Source organism: Drosophila arizonae, chromosome X (assembly GCF_054131065.1).
Source record: "Drosophila arizonae isolate 15081-1271.41 chromosome X, UAZ_ARI_1.0, whole genome shotgun sequence".
NCBI classification, from domain to species: Eukaryota; Metazoa; Arthropoda; class Insecta; order Diptera; family Drosophilidae; genus Drosophila; species Drosophila arizonae.
The window spans coordinates 34,842,422-34,859,199 of NC_142927.1; the positions used below are offsets into that span (position 1 = coordinate 34,842,422).

General features: G+C 43.2%; 2 pseudogenes across 1 annotated transcript in view; both read left to right on the top strand.

The window, feature by feature from the left end:
- LOC149268255 (uncharacterized) overlaps positions 1-16,778 on the top strand; it is a 61,931-nt pseudogene that overhangs the window by 33,249 nt on the left and 11,904 nt on the right. The gene's annotated exons all lie outside the window — the stretch shown is intronic.
- LOC149268256 (uncharacterized) lies at positions 13,304-16,537 on the top strand (annotated as a pseudogene).

A 16,778-nucleotide genomic window follows, 5' to 3' on the forward strand; every position in this document is an offset into this window, starting at 1 on the left:
CAGGTGCAAGGGATCGAAAATCGCATTCCGACTTGCCCACTGGGATTAATCAAGTACTACATTAAAAGAAAAAAATCATTCTGATAGGCAAGCCCACGATCATTGAAATAAAATCAGCTACTTAAATGTAAGCGCGCCTCTTCAAATAAAACCCAAAATCGTTCACACCATTCTAAGTTGAGGGAGGCACACGCCAATATTCATCTCCCATGCATACATACACGCACATGTAAAGGCACACAGGCATACAAGTGCTTCTACAAGTTATATCCCATAATTGTGAACAGCGCCTCCCATGCGTACACACAATCAAATGTATATACATACATAAATACATATGTATGTGAGCACTTCACAAGATCGACAAATGCAAATGCTGGGCTTCAAAATTGCTACAGGCAGCCAGAGCTTCACACACAGGCATACAAATGCTCATAGTACATGTAGCAAGGGACAGTGTATGTGTACATGCTCGTCGCGAAAACATTTTCATTATGCGCACCAACGCTTTCATACCCCTCCCACAAATAATAAGGAAAACGCAGGACAAACGGTTTGAAAAGATCGGTATACTCTTGACACAGAAGGGAAGGCATGGGTTCTCGCAGCGAAGATATTTCAATTTTCGTGAGCTGCTGCTTGTGCTCACATGCATACATACTAGAGGCCTGCATGGGTATGCTTGCTTGTGGTCGTCTTCCAAATATACTGATACTTGCAAGTGTTTGAGCACACCAAGCATTGCTGCAAAACGAAACGAATGGTACTCGAAGTCGCTAAGTATTCTGTTTTACTTTACTTCCTTCGCTTTAAGCAGAGTAAAACAAAAACCTTGACAAACGAAACGAAAAAAAACGAAAAGCGAGTAACGTCAAAAAAAATCGTACGGTACTTTTACTCCGCTTTGAGCGCCGTTGCTGAGCAAAAATCAGGCTAGAATTGGCTAAAAATTGAAAATAAATGCTGGAATAGCAACCTATATTATAACAAGTAAGAAAGCTCTAGTCGAGACTGCTCGACTACGAGATCCCCTGATACATACATACATACTTACACGCATATTTTGGGATATGATACTGAATGCGCTGTCACAATATAATATCCCTAAATATCTAAGAGAGATAATAAAGAGCTACTTCAGAGGAAGAACACTGGTATACAACACGAGTGAGGGTCCCCAAACTCATACAGTGTCAGCTGGAGTACCCCAAGGCTCAGTGCTGGGGCCTCTCCTATGGAACATCATGTACGACGGCGTACTGCGCTTGGAACTACCAGCAGGCGCGCACACCATTGGCTTTGCTGATGATGTAGCTGTCGTAGCCATAGGAAAGGAGCTCAAAGATACAGAGGATATGTGCAGCGAAAGTATCAATCGCATACGAAGCTGGTTGACAGGAGCTGGGCTCGAGCTAGCGGCACACAAGACCGAAGTTGTACTAGTCAGCAGTCGCAAAAGAGTGGAAACTGCCAATATAAAGATCGGCAGCGTCACCATTGCGTCAAAGAGGGCGATATGATATCTTGGTGTCATGATAGACACAAGATTAACTTTCCGCGAGCACTTAGAATATGTGCATAAAAAGGCAGCTGATTCCTGTAGAACTCTCTCGAGAATCATGCTTAACACGCGGGGACCTAAACAGCAACGACGTCTCCTCCTAATGAGCGTCATTAGGTCTGTCATCCTCTATGCTGCGCCAATATGGGCAAGAGCGATGGCAACGCCGAGCTTCAGCCGAGGCATTTGCGCGATCTACAGACTGAGCGCAATCAGAGTCAGCTGCGCTTTCAGGACTATCTCCGATGACGCGGCGCTCGTCATAGCCGGTATGGTGCCACTGGAGTATTTGGTCGCCGAAGCCGTGGAGCGGAATTCGCACGGGCCTGTGCGACTCAACGCTATCAGGGCGAACAGCATTGCACGATGGCATAGAAAGTGGAATAGCTCAGCTAAAGGGCGGTGGACGCAAAAGCTCATCCCGGAGCTTGAACCATGGGTCAACCACAAGCACGGCGAGGTAAACTTCTACCTTACGCAGATCCTCTCGGGACATGGATGCTTTCGGAGCTATTTGAAGCGCTTTGGCCACGAGGAATCTGACGAGTGCCCCTGGTGCGAGCGAGGGCATGTGGAAGACGCCAACCACATTCTTTTCGAATGTGGACGGTTCCTGGAGGAGAGGCGTCGTCTGGAAGAGGCAGTGGGCCGCTCCACCAGAGCGGACAACTTAGTCAACGCCATGCTGGAATCGGAGGAAGCTTGGGAACTAACAAGCACCTTCGCGGCCACAGTGATGATGGAGCTCCGCAGAGTCGAGCGAATGAGAAGACGGCTGTCCCAGGCTAAGGTAGCGCACAGCGCTTACGAAGCAATGCTTTACGGCCGTCCCGCAAGCATAGCGCACTATCCTAGCCACCACGCAACTTGCAACTTGTATTATAAAGATTGTCAATAAACGAATAAAAAAAAAAAAAAAAAAAAAAAAAAAAATCACATACACAAACAAGAACTTAATTGTTTAATAACTTTTTTTATGGACATACGATCTTCATGAAATTTTTAGATTATGATTATAACATGAATATTCATGTAATTGCCAAAGCACAAGTCTCTAGTAATTGAAATACGCTTTTTACAAAAGTGAGGGTGAGGGGGTGAATTTAGAGGTGGGGGTACATTTTAACAAAAACCGAAATTATATAATTTGCATATAAGCATACATTAAAAATTTGGAGACTCTCGCAATAAAGGTGTAGAAGATATAATTTTATAACTGATTTTCGATAAAAAAAAGATCGGGATGAGTTATCGATTTTTAATGATAAACTTGATATGCGCGCTGTAATTACGGACATTTAAAAAAAAAATTGAAGTCTCTAGCTCTTATATCTTCTGAAATCGACGCGTTCATACATACGGACAGACGGACAGACAGACGGACAGGGCCAAATCAACTCAGCTCGTCGCCCTGATCAAGAATCTATATACTTTGTGGGGTCTGCCACGCCTCCTTCTGTCTGTTACATACATTTCAACAAAACCATTATACCCTGATTTCCCATTGATTGGTTCAGGGTATAAAAAAACGATACAAAAGAAACAAAACAAGTAAGAACAAGAATCAGCTGCCTTTTTATGCACATACTCTAAGTGCTCGCGGAAAGTTAATCTTGTGTCTATCATGACACCAAGATATCATATCGCCCTCTTTGACGCAATGGTGACGCTGCCGATCTTTATATTGGCAATTTCCACTCTTTTGCGACTGCTGACTAGTACAACTTCGGTCTTGTGTGCCGCTAGCTCGAGCCCAGCTCCTGTCAACCAGCTTCGTATGCGATTGATACTTTCGCTGCACATATCCTCTGTATCTTTGAGCTCCTTTCCTATGGCTACGACAGCTACATCATCAGCAAAGCCAATGGTGTGCGCGCCTGCTGGTAGTTCCAAGCGCAGTACGCCGTCATACATGATGTTCCATAGGAGAGGCCCCAGCACTGAGCCTTGGGGTACTCCAGCTGACACTGTATGAGTTTGGGGACCCTCACTCGTGTTGTATACCAGTGTTCTTCCTCTGAAATAGCTCTTTATTATCTCTCTTAGATATTTAGGGATATTATATTGTGACAGCGCATTCAGTATCATATCCCAACTAGCTGTGTTGAAGGCATTCCTTACATCCAGGGTCGCGATGATGCAGTATTCCTTCGTCCCGTACCTCCATCTGGTGCCTTGAATAGCGGAAGTGGCCAGACCAACAACTTTGCTTAGCGCATCCGTTGTTGACCGGGCATTCCGGAATCCAAATTGATTTGGTGATAGGCCTCCGGCGCTAGTAATCGCAGTCTCCAGTCTAGAGCAGATCAATTTCTCAAACACCTTTCCCATGGTGTCTAAGAGACAGATCGGTCTGTATGAGGAGGGCTCATCTGGTGGTTTGCCAGCCTTGGGTAGCAATACCAGATTCTGGGCTTTCCATTTTGCCGGGAACGTCTCTTGGATCAGGCACTCGTTAAATAATTCGGCGAACGTACTTGGGTGCAAGGCGAGGGCTAGCTTTAGCGCACGATTTGGGATCCCGTCCGGCCCTGGTGCTGTGTTGGTTCTAAGACCTCGGAGAACTACTGATATTTCTTCCTCTGTAACTAAAACAATTTCAGTGCTCGTTGAGCCCTGATCAGCAGACTCGGACTCAGGGGCGTGAATGGGTTGACGCCCTGGCAGGTGGCTCACCTATTGTGAACAGAAGTGCCGTATGATCGCTGCCTGTATAGCTATCGCGATGGCTCCATGTTGCTCCCCGAAAGAGGGATGAAGTGACAAAAGTAATGTCGATAACAGACCCGTATCCCGCCCGACTGAAGGTGTACTCATGGCCAGTGTTGAGCAGTGAAACATCTAGTGTCGCGAAGATCTCCAGTAGGATACAACCTCTGGCATTTGTTGTGGGGCTACCCCATTCTAGCGCCCTGGAGTTAAAATCTATAATGGCCTTCCGACCCCTAGCATCCTCGGCAAGCTCGTCGAGCATCGTCGTGAATTCACTGAGCTGCATGCTGGGGACCAGATAGCAACTGTAAAGCCATAAGCTACCATATCGGCCACGTACGAACCCATTGAATGACTTAACATTCGAAAGTACGTTCGTTGAGTTGCCGCATACCCACAACGCAGCTTTGCCATTAACGTCTGTTGACCATGTCCTAGGGCAGCTGGTTCTACAGTGGTGAGGCTCACTGAGAAAAGCTACATCTATACATTTTTCCCTGATGGTCTGCTCTAGAAGATCTTGGGCAGCAACACTATGATTTAAGTTAAGCTGCAAAAACCTTAACATTTCATTTTACGAGCAGCTTCACGGTAGGATGGGCACTTGAAGCTGCCTGCTGAATGGTCCGTCTGCTTTTCACCTTTCCGGATGCAGAGGCTACATTTTGGTTGCTTGGTGCATGCTTTGGCACTGTGACCCATCTCTCCACACCTGAAACAGGCGCCCTTTAGGTCACAGTCGCTGCGACAGTTTGCTGCCATATGACCGTAATCGAGGCACTTGAAACAGCGTTTAGGCTGTTCCACGGCTCGGATACGGCATACAACCCATCCTATTCTAATTTTGGACAGCTCGAGCAGAGTTTTGGCTTTCCCAATTGGAAGAGCGACCGTAGCTCTTTGCTGTCCACCAAAAGCTGGCCGAAGCGATTTGATAGCCTTAATGGGGAGTGAGCTATCCTTCAACTCCACCCTAATTGCCTCCAAGATCTCCTCTTTGCTTGCTAACTCATCTAGATTGCGAATCTCAATTTGAGCCGATTCGGTAAGTGTTTTAACTACCGCTCGGTCATCCAAGGCCTTGCCTACAGCTTCGTGAAGGGCCTCAGCGCTATGCTCCGGCTTTCTGCTCAGTTGCAACAAAAGGTCCCCCTTAGCGGTCTTCCTAATACCTTGAACGTCGCCGCGCAGATGCTTTAAATTTGAGTCGGTCTTGACTACACGAAGCATGTCCGCATAGCTGCAACCACCCACGACTGAAATCGCGATTGCGTAACTTCTGGGTCGTTTTTGCATGGGCTTGCGTCCTTTAACGACTGTCCAGCTGTTCGGGTTTGTCTGTCGACCTGCCTGATTTGAACTTTCAGCTGCAGCCCGTAGAGCCATTGGCTCTTTTGGGTTCGCTACGCCTTTATTGGGCCTCGGCTTTTTTGAGGGTGTTTTCCTCTGATCGGGGTGTTTACCTGAGATCGCGCTAGTGCTCGCTTTCTCCACTACTTTCTGGAGCGGCATGGCCGGTCGGCCGTCTTATGGAGATTGACCAGCCTAGCCAGCTCCTCTCTCATTAAGGCATTAATATGCCGCTGACCCCCAAATAAGGCAGACAACCCCTCTAGCGTAACTCCTATTTGAGCTAACGCTTCTTTTAATGACTTGGGTGCCTGGCACTCAGCCACTGGAGACTGATTACAAGTCGACGCATGTGTGTGTGTATGTATGCCTGTGTGTGCGTGCGTGTGTGTGTGTGTGTGTGTGTGTGTGTGTGTGTGTGCGTGTTTTTTGTGTAAGCTGAAAGACGCGAAAAATTATTGAAATAGCTATTACTCCAAGGGTTCAGGGGATCTCGTAGTCGAGCAGTCTCGACTACAGCTTTTTACTTGTTTATTTTCGACTCGTTTGAATCGTTTTACTAATAATCTAAAACTAAAGCTTAAAGTAACATAAATGTATTTATATAGCTGCCACTGCCGGCAGACCGACCAGCAGACCGCTGAGTCGACGCTTCCCATGACGATCAGGCCACTTAGGCGTGGTAATATCAGATTCTTTCATACGTTATCCGGCCCAATTACTTCATCAGCAACTCCGGCCGTGCGCGTGTTGGCTACGATCAAACCATCTAGGCGTGGTAGTGTCAAGTTCTGCTTGCGATTCTTTCGCAACGGCATCCGGTGCAATTGCTCCATCAGCAACTCCGGCCGTGTGCGTGCTAACTTACATTTAAATTGAAATTTTAGCCATACTAAATGGGCATTTTTATTAGTTGGGTTCAGGGTAGTATCTAGTCGAGCACTCTCGACAAGAGTTTTCTTACTTGTTATACCCTGAACCCATTGAAAATGGGAAATCAGGGTATAAGGGTTTTGTTAAATGTATGTAACAGGCAAAAGGAGGCGTGGCAGACTCCACAAATTATATATATATTCTCTATCAGGGCGACGAGCTGATTCAATTTAGCTCTGTCCGTCTGTCTGTCCGTCTGTCCGTATGTTTGAGCGCATCAATCTCAGACTATATAAGAGTTAGAGACTTGAATTTTTTCCTAGGTCCGTATACAGCACGCGCATATCGTGTTTTGCCTTAAATAACGATAACTTGTCCCGTTATTTTGTTATCGATTAAAAACATTATCGAAAACCAGTAATAAATTTATATCTCCTACATCTTTAACACTAGAGTCTCCAAATTAAATGTGTACTTATATGCATTTAATACGATTTCGGTTTTTTGTTGAAATTCAGCCCCCACACCATCACATTTGTGAAAGGCGTATTTCAACTACTAGAGACTTGTGCTTTGGCAAATACATGCATATCCATGATATAATCATCCCAGTGAGCGCTTACATTTAAGTAGCTGACTAACTAAAGTAACAAGTGCACTTCCCATTGCTTTTATACGTATTTTTTAATTGCATGATTTTTATGACATCCAACAGATGCACCCTTTAAAATGTGTCCATTTGGCTATTATATGTATGTATGTACATACATAAATTTCACCTGTATATGGTCAGGTGCAAGGGATCGAAAATCGCATTCCGACTTGCCCACTGGGATTAATCAAGTACTACATTAAAAGAAAAAAATCATTCTGATAGGCAAGCCCACGATCATTGAAATAAAATCAGCTACTTAAATGTAAGCGCGCCTCTTCAAATAAAACCCAAAATCGTTCACACCATTCTAAGTTGAGGGAGGCACACGCCAATATTCATCTCCCATGCATACACACACGCACATGTAAAGGCACACAGGCATACAAGTGCTTCTACAAGTTATATCCCATAATTGTGAACAGCGCCTCCCATGCGTACACACAATCAAATGTATATACATACATAAATACATATGTATGTGAGCACTTCACAAGATCGACAAATGCAAATGCTGGGCTTCAAAATTGCTACAGGCAGCCAGAGCTTCACACACAGGCATACAAATGCTCATAGTACATGTAGCAAGGGACAGTGTATGTGTACATGCTCGTCGCGAAAACATTTTCATTATGCGCACCAACGCTTTCATACCCCTCCCACAAATAATAAGGAAAACGCAGGACAAACGGTTTGAAAAGTTCGGTATACTCTTGACACAGAAGGGAAGGCATGGGTTCTCGCAGCGAAGATATTTCAATTTTCGTGAGCTGCTGCTTGTGCTCACATGCATACATACTAGAGGCCTGCATGGGTATGCTTGCTTGTGGTCGTCTTCCAAATATACTGATACTTGCAAGTGTTTGAGCACACCAAGCATTGCTGCAAAACGAAACGAATGGTACTCGAAGTCGCTAAGTATTCTGTTTTACTTTACTTCCTTCGCTTTAAGCAGAGTAAAACAAAAACCTTGACAAACGAAACGAAAAAAAACGAAAAGCGAGTAACGTCAAAAAAAAATCGTACGGTACTTTTACTCCGCTTTGAGCGCCGTTGCTGAGCAAAAATCAGGCTAGAATTGGCTAAAAATTGAAAATAAATGCTGGAATAGCAACCTATATTATAACAAGTAAGAAAGCTCTAGTCGAGACTGCTCGACTACGAGGTCCCCTGATACATACATACATACTTACACGCATATTTTGGGATATGATACTGAATGCGCTGTCACAATATAATATCCCTAAATATCTAAGAGAGATAATAAAGAGCTACTTCAGAGGAAGAACACTGGTATACAACACGAGTGAGGGTCCCCAAACTCATACAGTGTCAGCTGGAGTACCCCAAGGCTCAGTGCTGGGGCCTCTCCTATGGAACATCATGTACGACGGCGTACTGCGCTTGGAACTACCAGCAGGCGCGCACACCATTGGCTTTGCTGATGATGTAGCTGTCGTAGCCATAGGAAAGGAGCTCAAAGATACAGAGGATATGTGCAGCGAAAGTATCAATCGCATACGAAGCTGGTTGACAGGAGCTGGGCTCGAGCTTGCGGCACACAAGACCGAAGTTGTACTAGTCAGCAGTCGCAAAAGAGTGGAAACTGCCAATATAAAGATCGGCAGCGTCACCATTGCGTCCAAGAGGGCGATAAGATATCTTGGTGTCATGATAGACACAAGATTAACTTTCCGCGAGCACTTAGAATATGTGCATAAAAAGGCAGCTGATTCTTGTAGAGCTCTCTCGAGAATCATGCTTAACACGCGGGTACCTAAACAGCAACGACGTCTCCTCCTAATGAGCGTCATTAGGTCTGTCATCCTCTATGCTGCGCCAATATGGGCAAGAGCGATGGCAACGCCGAGCTACAGCCGAGGCATTTGCGCGATCTACAGGCTGAGCGCATTCAGAGTCAGCTGCGCTTTCAGGACTATCTCCGATGACGCGGCGCTCGTCATAGCCGGTATGGTGCCACTGGAGTATTTGGTCGCCGAAGCCGTGGAGCGGAATTCGCACGGGCCTGTGCGACTCAACGCTATCAGGGCGAACAGCATTGCACGATGGCATAGAAAGTGGAATAGCTCAGCTAAAGGGCCGTGGACGCAAAAGCTCATCCCGGAGCTTGAACCATGGGTCAACCACAAGCACGGCGAGGTAAACTTCTACCTTACGCAGATCCTCTCGGGACATGGATGCTTTCGGAGCTATTTGAAGCGCTTTGGCCACGAGGAATCTGACGAGTGCCCCTGGTGCGAGCGAGGGCATGTGGAAGACGCCAACCACATTCTTTTCGAATGTGGACGGTTCCTGGAGGAGAGGCGTCGTCTGGAAGAGGCAGTGGGCCGCTCCACCAGAGCGGACAACTTAGTCAACGCCATGCTGGAATCGGAGGAAGCTTGGGAACTAACAAGCACCTTCGCGGCCACAGTGATGATGGAGCTCCGCAGAGTCGAGCGAATGAGAAGACGGCTGTCCCAGGCTAAGGTAGCGCACAGCGCTTACGAAGCAATGCTTTACGGCCGTCCCGCAAGCATAGCGCACTATCCTAGCCACCACGCAACTTGCAATTTGTTATAATTTTGTCAATAAATGAATATAAAAACAAGTAAGAAAGCTCTAGTCGAGACTGCTCGACTACGAGATCCCCTTAACCCTTGGAGCAATAGATATTTCAATAATTTTTCGCGTTTTTCAGCTTACACAAGAAACACGCACACACACACACACAGGCACGTACGCACACACAGGCACACATACACACACACGCATACAGACACACATACACACACACACACGCATACACACACAAACGCATACACACACTTACATACACACACACATACACAAACACATACACACACAAGCACCCACGCATAAACACGCATGGGCTGCAGTGTGCGCTTACTATGAGAACTTAATAGTTTAATAACTTTTTTTATGGACGTACGATCTTCATGAAACTTTCAGATTATGATTATAACATAGATATGCATGTGATTTCTAAAGCACAAGTCTCTAGTATTTGAAATACGCTTTTTACAAAAGTGAGGGTGAGGGGGTGAATTTAGAGGTAGGGGGTTAATTTTAACAAAAACCGAAATTGTATAAATTGCATGTAAGCATATATGAAAAATTTGGAGACTCTAGCAATAAAGGTGTACAAGATATAATTTTATAACTGGTTTTCGATAAGGTTTTTTATCGATAAAAAAGATCGGGATGAGTTATCGATTTTTAATGATAAACTTGATATGCGCGCTGTAATTACGGACATTTGAAAAAAAAATTTGAAGTCTCTAGCTCTTATATCTTCTGAAATCGACGCGTTCATACATACGGACAGACGGACAGACAGACGGACAGGGCCAAATCAACTCAGCTCGTCACCCTGATCAAGAATATATATACTTTGTGGGGTCTGCCACGCCTCCTTCTCCCTGTTACATACATTTCAACAAAACCATTATACCCTGATTTCCCATTGAAAATGGGTTCAGGGTATAAAAACTAACTGATATGTTTAGAAACTAACATTTTTTCTTTTTTGCTGAAATGCACAATGTTTTATAGTCTACTCAGTAATATGCTGCAATATTGAGTACTATATGAACTTAAAAAGATTTATGATTGCTAGATTTATGGCTATAGGCTATAACGAATTTTATAGTAAATAGCATAAACTGGCATCACTATTTACAAATTTTCGCCATGTATGGATGTATGTATGCGTGCGAAATTACGATGTATGCTGTAAATACATTCAAAATTGTCAATGCCTTGATTTCTGCTTTCCTTCAATCTCTTTCGGTTAACTGTTTTTTTTTTTTTTTTTTTGCTTTCCTTTAATCTCTTTCTGTGAGTTGTTAAGTTTGGGTCGCTTTTTTGTGCGTGCTAAAATGAACTTTGAAGAAAATTTTGAAACTAATTCCGAAAATGTAAGTATGATTTAATTACAATTATAATTGTTGATATTTATTTACTGATGGACCACTGTACATAAATATGTATTGCTTTCAAATTAGCATGGAATATTGGCAAACTCACATACCATCCAGCAATATGATGCGATCAAGACCAAATTGCTGGAAGGAATATATAAATTTAAGAACAAAAGAGGACGGAGTGAAGTCTGGAACACGCTAGGAATGGTAATGGATGAGAATGGAGAAGAATTAAAAAATAATGTTGGATGCAAAAAATGTCTCAAAATTCTGAAGTACTCTAATTGTACTTCCAATTTAGTTAAACACAAATGCTGTGTAGCAGCAAAGAACTTGTTAACTGAAACAGACGTCCCTGCAACACGTGTCGATCCAGAAACCAAAAAGCTTATTTTAGAAGCTGCTACTGAATGGACCGTCAAAAATTGTCGGCCCTTTAATATCATCAAAGACGATGGGTTAATGAAATTACTTGCAATATTTACTAAAGTTGGAGCAAAATATGGTAGTGGAGTAAATATAGATGAAATTACTCCCCACCCGTCGACAATCTCGAGAAATATATCAGAGCTCTACAATTTAGAGTTTCAAAATATAAAAGCAGATGTTATTAAAGCGAAAACATCCGGCTATAGCATCAAATCTGATATCTGGACGGACGAGTTCCTAAAGAGATCATATATATCGTGCACAGTGCACTATATTAGAGACGGTGCAATGCTCACCCGCCTGCCAGCACTGAAGTCGATGGGAGATGAATCAAATACAGGTAGAATAGCTTGATTAATATTCCAATAGCTCTTTTGAAATAATGTTTATTATTTTAGGCGCAAACATTAAGAATAAAATCACAAAAATTTTGAATGATTATAATTTGGTAATGGATGACGACAAAGCCATAGCAGTCACTGACAGAGGCTCCAACATGATTAACGCATTTAAAAGTGGCAGTCACATTCATTGCATAAATCACCTATTAAATAATGTTGTGGAGAAAGCATTTAAGGATATTTTAGAACTATCTGACCTGTTACTCAATTGTAACAAGATAGTAAAATATTTTAAAAAATCTGGGATAAATTCCCAACTCAATGTATCTCTCAAAAGTTTTTGTCAGACTAGGTGGAATACAGTGTATTACACTTTTTTTTTCATTATCACAAAACTGGGAAAAAATCACTACAATTTTAAAAGAGAAAAATGAAATTTTTCGCTTGGACATTGACAATGTTAAATCTATTGTAAAAATTTTAGAACATTTTGAAAGGACTTCAAAAACATTGGAAGGAGAAGACTATTCGACACTACATTCAGTCATACCATACATAAATTTTTATACCCTGAACCCATTGAAAATGGGAAATCAGGGTATAATGGTTGTGTTGAAATGTATGTAACAGGCAGAAGGAGGCGTGGCAGACCCCACAAAGTATATATATTCTTGATCAGGGTGACGAGCTGAGTTGATTTGGCCCTGTCCGTCTGTCTGTCCGTATGTTTGAACGCGTCGATTTCCGAAGATATAAGAGCTAGAGACTTAAAATTTTTTGTAAAATGTTCGTAATTACAGCGCGGATATCGAGTTTATCATTAAAAATCGATAACTCATCCCAATCTTATTTTATCGATAAAAAACCTTATCGAAAACCAGTTATAAAATTATATCTTCTACACCTTTATTGCTAGAGTCTCCAAATTTTTTATATGTGCTTATATGCAATTTATACAATTTCGGTTTTTGTTAAAATTTACCCCCCACCCTTAAATTCACCCCCTCACCCTCACTTTTGTAAAAAGCGTATTTCAAATACTAGAGACTTGTGCTTTGGCAATTACATGCATATCCATGTTATAATCATGATCTAAAAGTTTCATGAAGATCGTACGTCCACAAAAAAGTTATTAAACAATTAAGTTCTCATAGTAAGCGCACACTGCAGCCCATGCGTGTTTATGCGTGGGTGCTTGTGTGTGTATGTGTTTGTGTATGTGTGTATGTGTTTGTGTATGTGTGTGTGTATGTAAGTGTGTGTATGCGTTTGTGTCTGTATGCGTGTGTGTGTATGTATGCCTGTGTGTGCGTACGTGCGTGTGAAAGACGCGAAAAATGATTGAAATAGCTAACACTCCAAGGGTTCAGGGGATCTCGTAGTCGAGCAGTCTCGACTAGAGCTTTCTTACTTGTTTAAAAAGAAAAACTAAAGTTGACTCAAGCGATACTGGTTTAGCTAGCCAATTAAAATCTTCTTTAACTAGCCTACTTCAAACCGTTGTGGATCCTTATATTACGGACTATCACAAAATTGCTTTGTTTTTCTTTCCCCCCACAAACAGATTGGTTAGCTTGAGTAACGCTGAAAAGGAACGAATAGTTGAACAGTGTAAAGAATTAATGGCAAACTATTGGTTAGGAAGTGACTCTGACCAAACAATATTGAAAATGACAGAGGAGCAAGAAGTATATATTGACGAAATGCCAGTTTATAGTGACAATTTAACTGAATGTATTTGTTGAGGATTGATCTCGAAAAACTCATCATCAAGTAAGCATTTGACCTAACGGTAAACACAGTCGTCGGCTGATCGCACATTTGTCTCTAGAATAAGAAATTGAATGTTCTGGATTATGAAATAGACGCAAACATAGAAGCATAAGGAGACATCCAGAACATTCGATATGCAGTAGAAGTAGGTATATAAGCGTGCTGTAAGTCGAGCCAAAGTTCATTCAGTAAGTTCATTGTGTAAGATCAATGTCAGTGTGTCGGCTCGGTTAGTTAAGTTCAAATCGTCGCGGTACGTGAAGAAGTGTACTTGTTACTGAATATTGTGTTAAATAAACTTTTTGCGTTGCGCCTACATATACCGTGTTTCATTTAAGAAAAACCTTCAACAGGTTATGGGCCCAGACAGTGCTAAACGTGTAATGTAGTGTGAAATCGAGTGCAAGTACAAAAGTGAATTAGTGGCAAATTTGTAACTAAATAAAGACAATGAAAATGGAGCCATTTAATATGAGAATTGAACGATTACGCGACAAAGACAATTGGCATTTGTGGTGTTTTATGATTCGTACGCTATTGGAAGAAGACGACGATGTTCTTGCCGTTTGTGAAGGTAGTTTGACGTGTCCGACACAGGAGTCTGCAACATACGAGAGAGACTCGAAAAGGTTCTTGAAAGCTGATAAGACTGCAAGGAAAATAATTATTCATTCTATCGAGAGAAGACCGATGGAATTGATTGTGAGCTGCAAAACAGCAAGAGAAATGTGGATAAAATTGAACTCAGTGTATGATATGAAATCAGAAGAAAATTTATCGGCTATTCAGAAACAATTTTTTGATTTCAAATGGATTGAAAGTGAGAGTGTGGACTACAATATTTCAAAGTTGGAAGTTTTGTGGAGCAAGATGAAAAATCTTGGAAGTGCTGTGCCTGAAACAATGTTAATGTCGCGAATCCTGTCATCTTTGCCTCAAAAGTTTAACTATTTTCATAGTGCGTGGGATTCGGTCGAAGACAGCAAAAGAACATTGAACAATTTGACGACTCGTTTAATGACAGAAGAAATGCGGTCAAAAGAACAAGAAGTGGTACCTGAAGAGTCAACAGCGTTAGTTGCCGACAACGGAAAAAATAAAAGAGAACATGAAAATAAGAAGAAAATTATGAAGTGCTATAACTGCGGCGTGATGGGACATCTGAAGAAGGACTGCTACAGGTGTTATATATGCAAGAAGAAAGGCCACAAGAGCAACACCTGTCACCAAAGGAGAAATGCAGGAAGTCAAGCGGAAAATAATCAAGGAGAATTGGGTGAATCATCGAGGAAAGGATTGATTGCGAGCAGGGACGGCAGAGAAGATGACGTGTGGGTGATCGACTCAGGAGCTTCTGATCACATGTCAAGGCGTCGAGATTGGTATTCTACTTATGAAGAATTTTTGGAGCCCCAGAGGATAGGCGTAGGTAACGTTCCAGCGCCACCGCCGCTGCCCTCGTTGGTGCCAAAGGCTCCACCACCGCCCCCACCGCCATTGGCGCCCGGCGAGAAGCGGGTGCTCAGCGAAACGCAAAAGCAAACGCTCGAGAAGCTCAAGTCAGGACCACGCAGACGGCCCGACTGGTCCGAGATGATGAAGGAGGTGGAGAAGAACTATCACGACACGGGCAAACTGCTAGTCGAGGCGAAAATAGAAATCGAGGAACAAAAGTGACAGATACAATTGCTCGAGCGCAAATTGGCAGCTGCTTTGCAGGCAAATACGACACCAAGCACTAACAGACCGCGCATTAGTTTTCGCTTTGCTTACGACGACGAGGACGAGGACGATGATTATTACGGTGAGAAGGGGAGCAATCATAAGGGCGGCACATTTGATGGCTCGAGAAGACCGAGCGATCCACTTTTCGGACGCGACAGCTCACCCGAACTGGAGCTGGAGTTGAGCGAGAGCGATCCCGATGAGCCGGAGGAGAAGAAGACTGAGCGACGCGAGCGACGAATGGGCAAGGAGGTGAAGGTGCTACGCAGCAAGCTAACCAAACTGAAGGTCAAGGAGGAGGCGGCCAAGAAGGAGAAGGATGCGCTGAAGCAAGCCATGAAGAAGAATCATGTTATACTCAAAGAGGAGAACAAAAAGTTCAAGAAACTGGAGAAAGAGGTGCAAAAGATGGCCGCATCGATGAAGCTGGACGAGGACGAGATCGATGCCGAGGACAAAGAAGAAGAGGAGGCAGCCGAAGAGGAACAGGAGGAGGAAGAGGAAGAGTCCGAGGAGGAGTCAGAAGAATCCGAATCAGAGGAGAGCGAAGCAGAACCGGACAGTGAATCCGAGGCAGAAGATGCTCCCAATTCCGCCAAGAAGAACAACTTGGAGCCGCGCGTGAAGAAGAACGAGAGTCGCTTTGCAGCAATGAAGAAGTGCAATGTGCTGCTGCAGGCGAACGTGGATAATTTGCAGGACCAAATTCACAGGTGCGCTCCAGAGCTACCAATCTGCAGGATGAACTGGATGCGGTGATTGCCGATTTGGGTTTCTAGGCCCATGAGTCACAATATGAAGGAGATGTTGAGTTTTAGGGAGGGTGTTGAGGATTGATCTCGAAAAACTCATCATCAAGTAAGCATTTGACCTAACGGTAAACACAGTCGTCGGCTGATCGCACATTTGTCTCTAGAATAAGAAATTGAATGTTCTGGATTATGAAATAGACGCAAACATAGAAGCATAAGGAGACATCCAGAACATTCGATATGCAGTAGAAGTAGGTATATAAGCGTGCTGTAAGTCGAGCCAAAGTTCATTCAGTAAGTTCATTGTGTAAGATCAATGTCAGTGTGTCGGCTCGGTTAGTTAAGTTCAAATCGTCGCGGTACGTGAAGAAGTGTACTTGTTACTGAATATTGTGTTAAATAAACTTTTTGCGTTGCGCCTACATATACCGTGTTTCATTTAAGAAAAACCTTCAACAGTATTAACTCTGAACTTCATACATACATGTCTCTCAAAGTTTTTTACTCAGATGGGTTTAACGTTTTAGAGTGGTGGAATTTGAATAAAGAACATTATCCACTACTTTTTAAAGTAAGCTGTAAAATTTTATGCATTCCCGCCAGCAGTGCTTCGTCTGAAAGGGTCTAGTCTAACGTGGCATCACTAGCTGATAGCTAAAACGA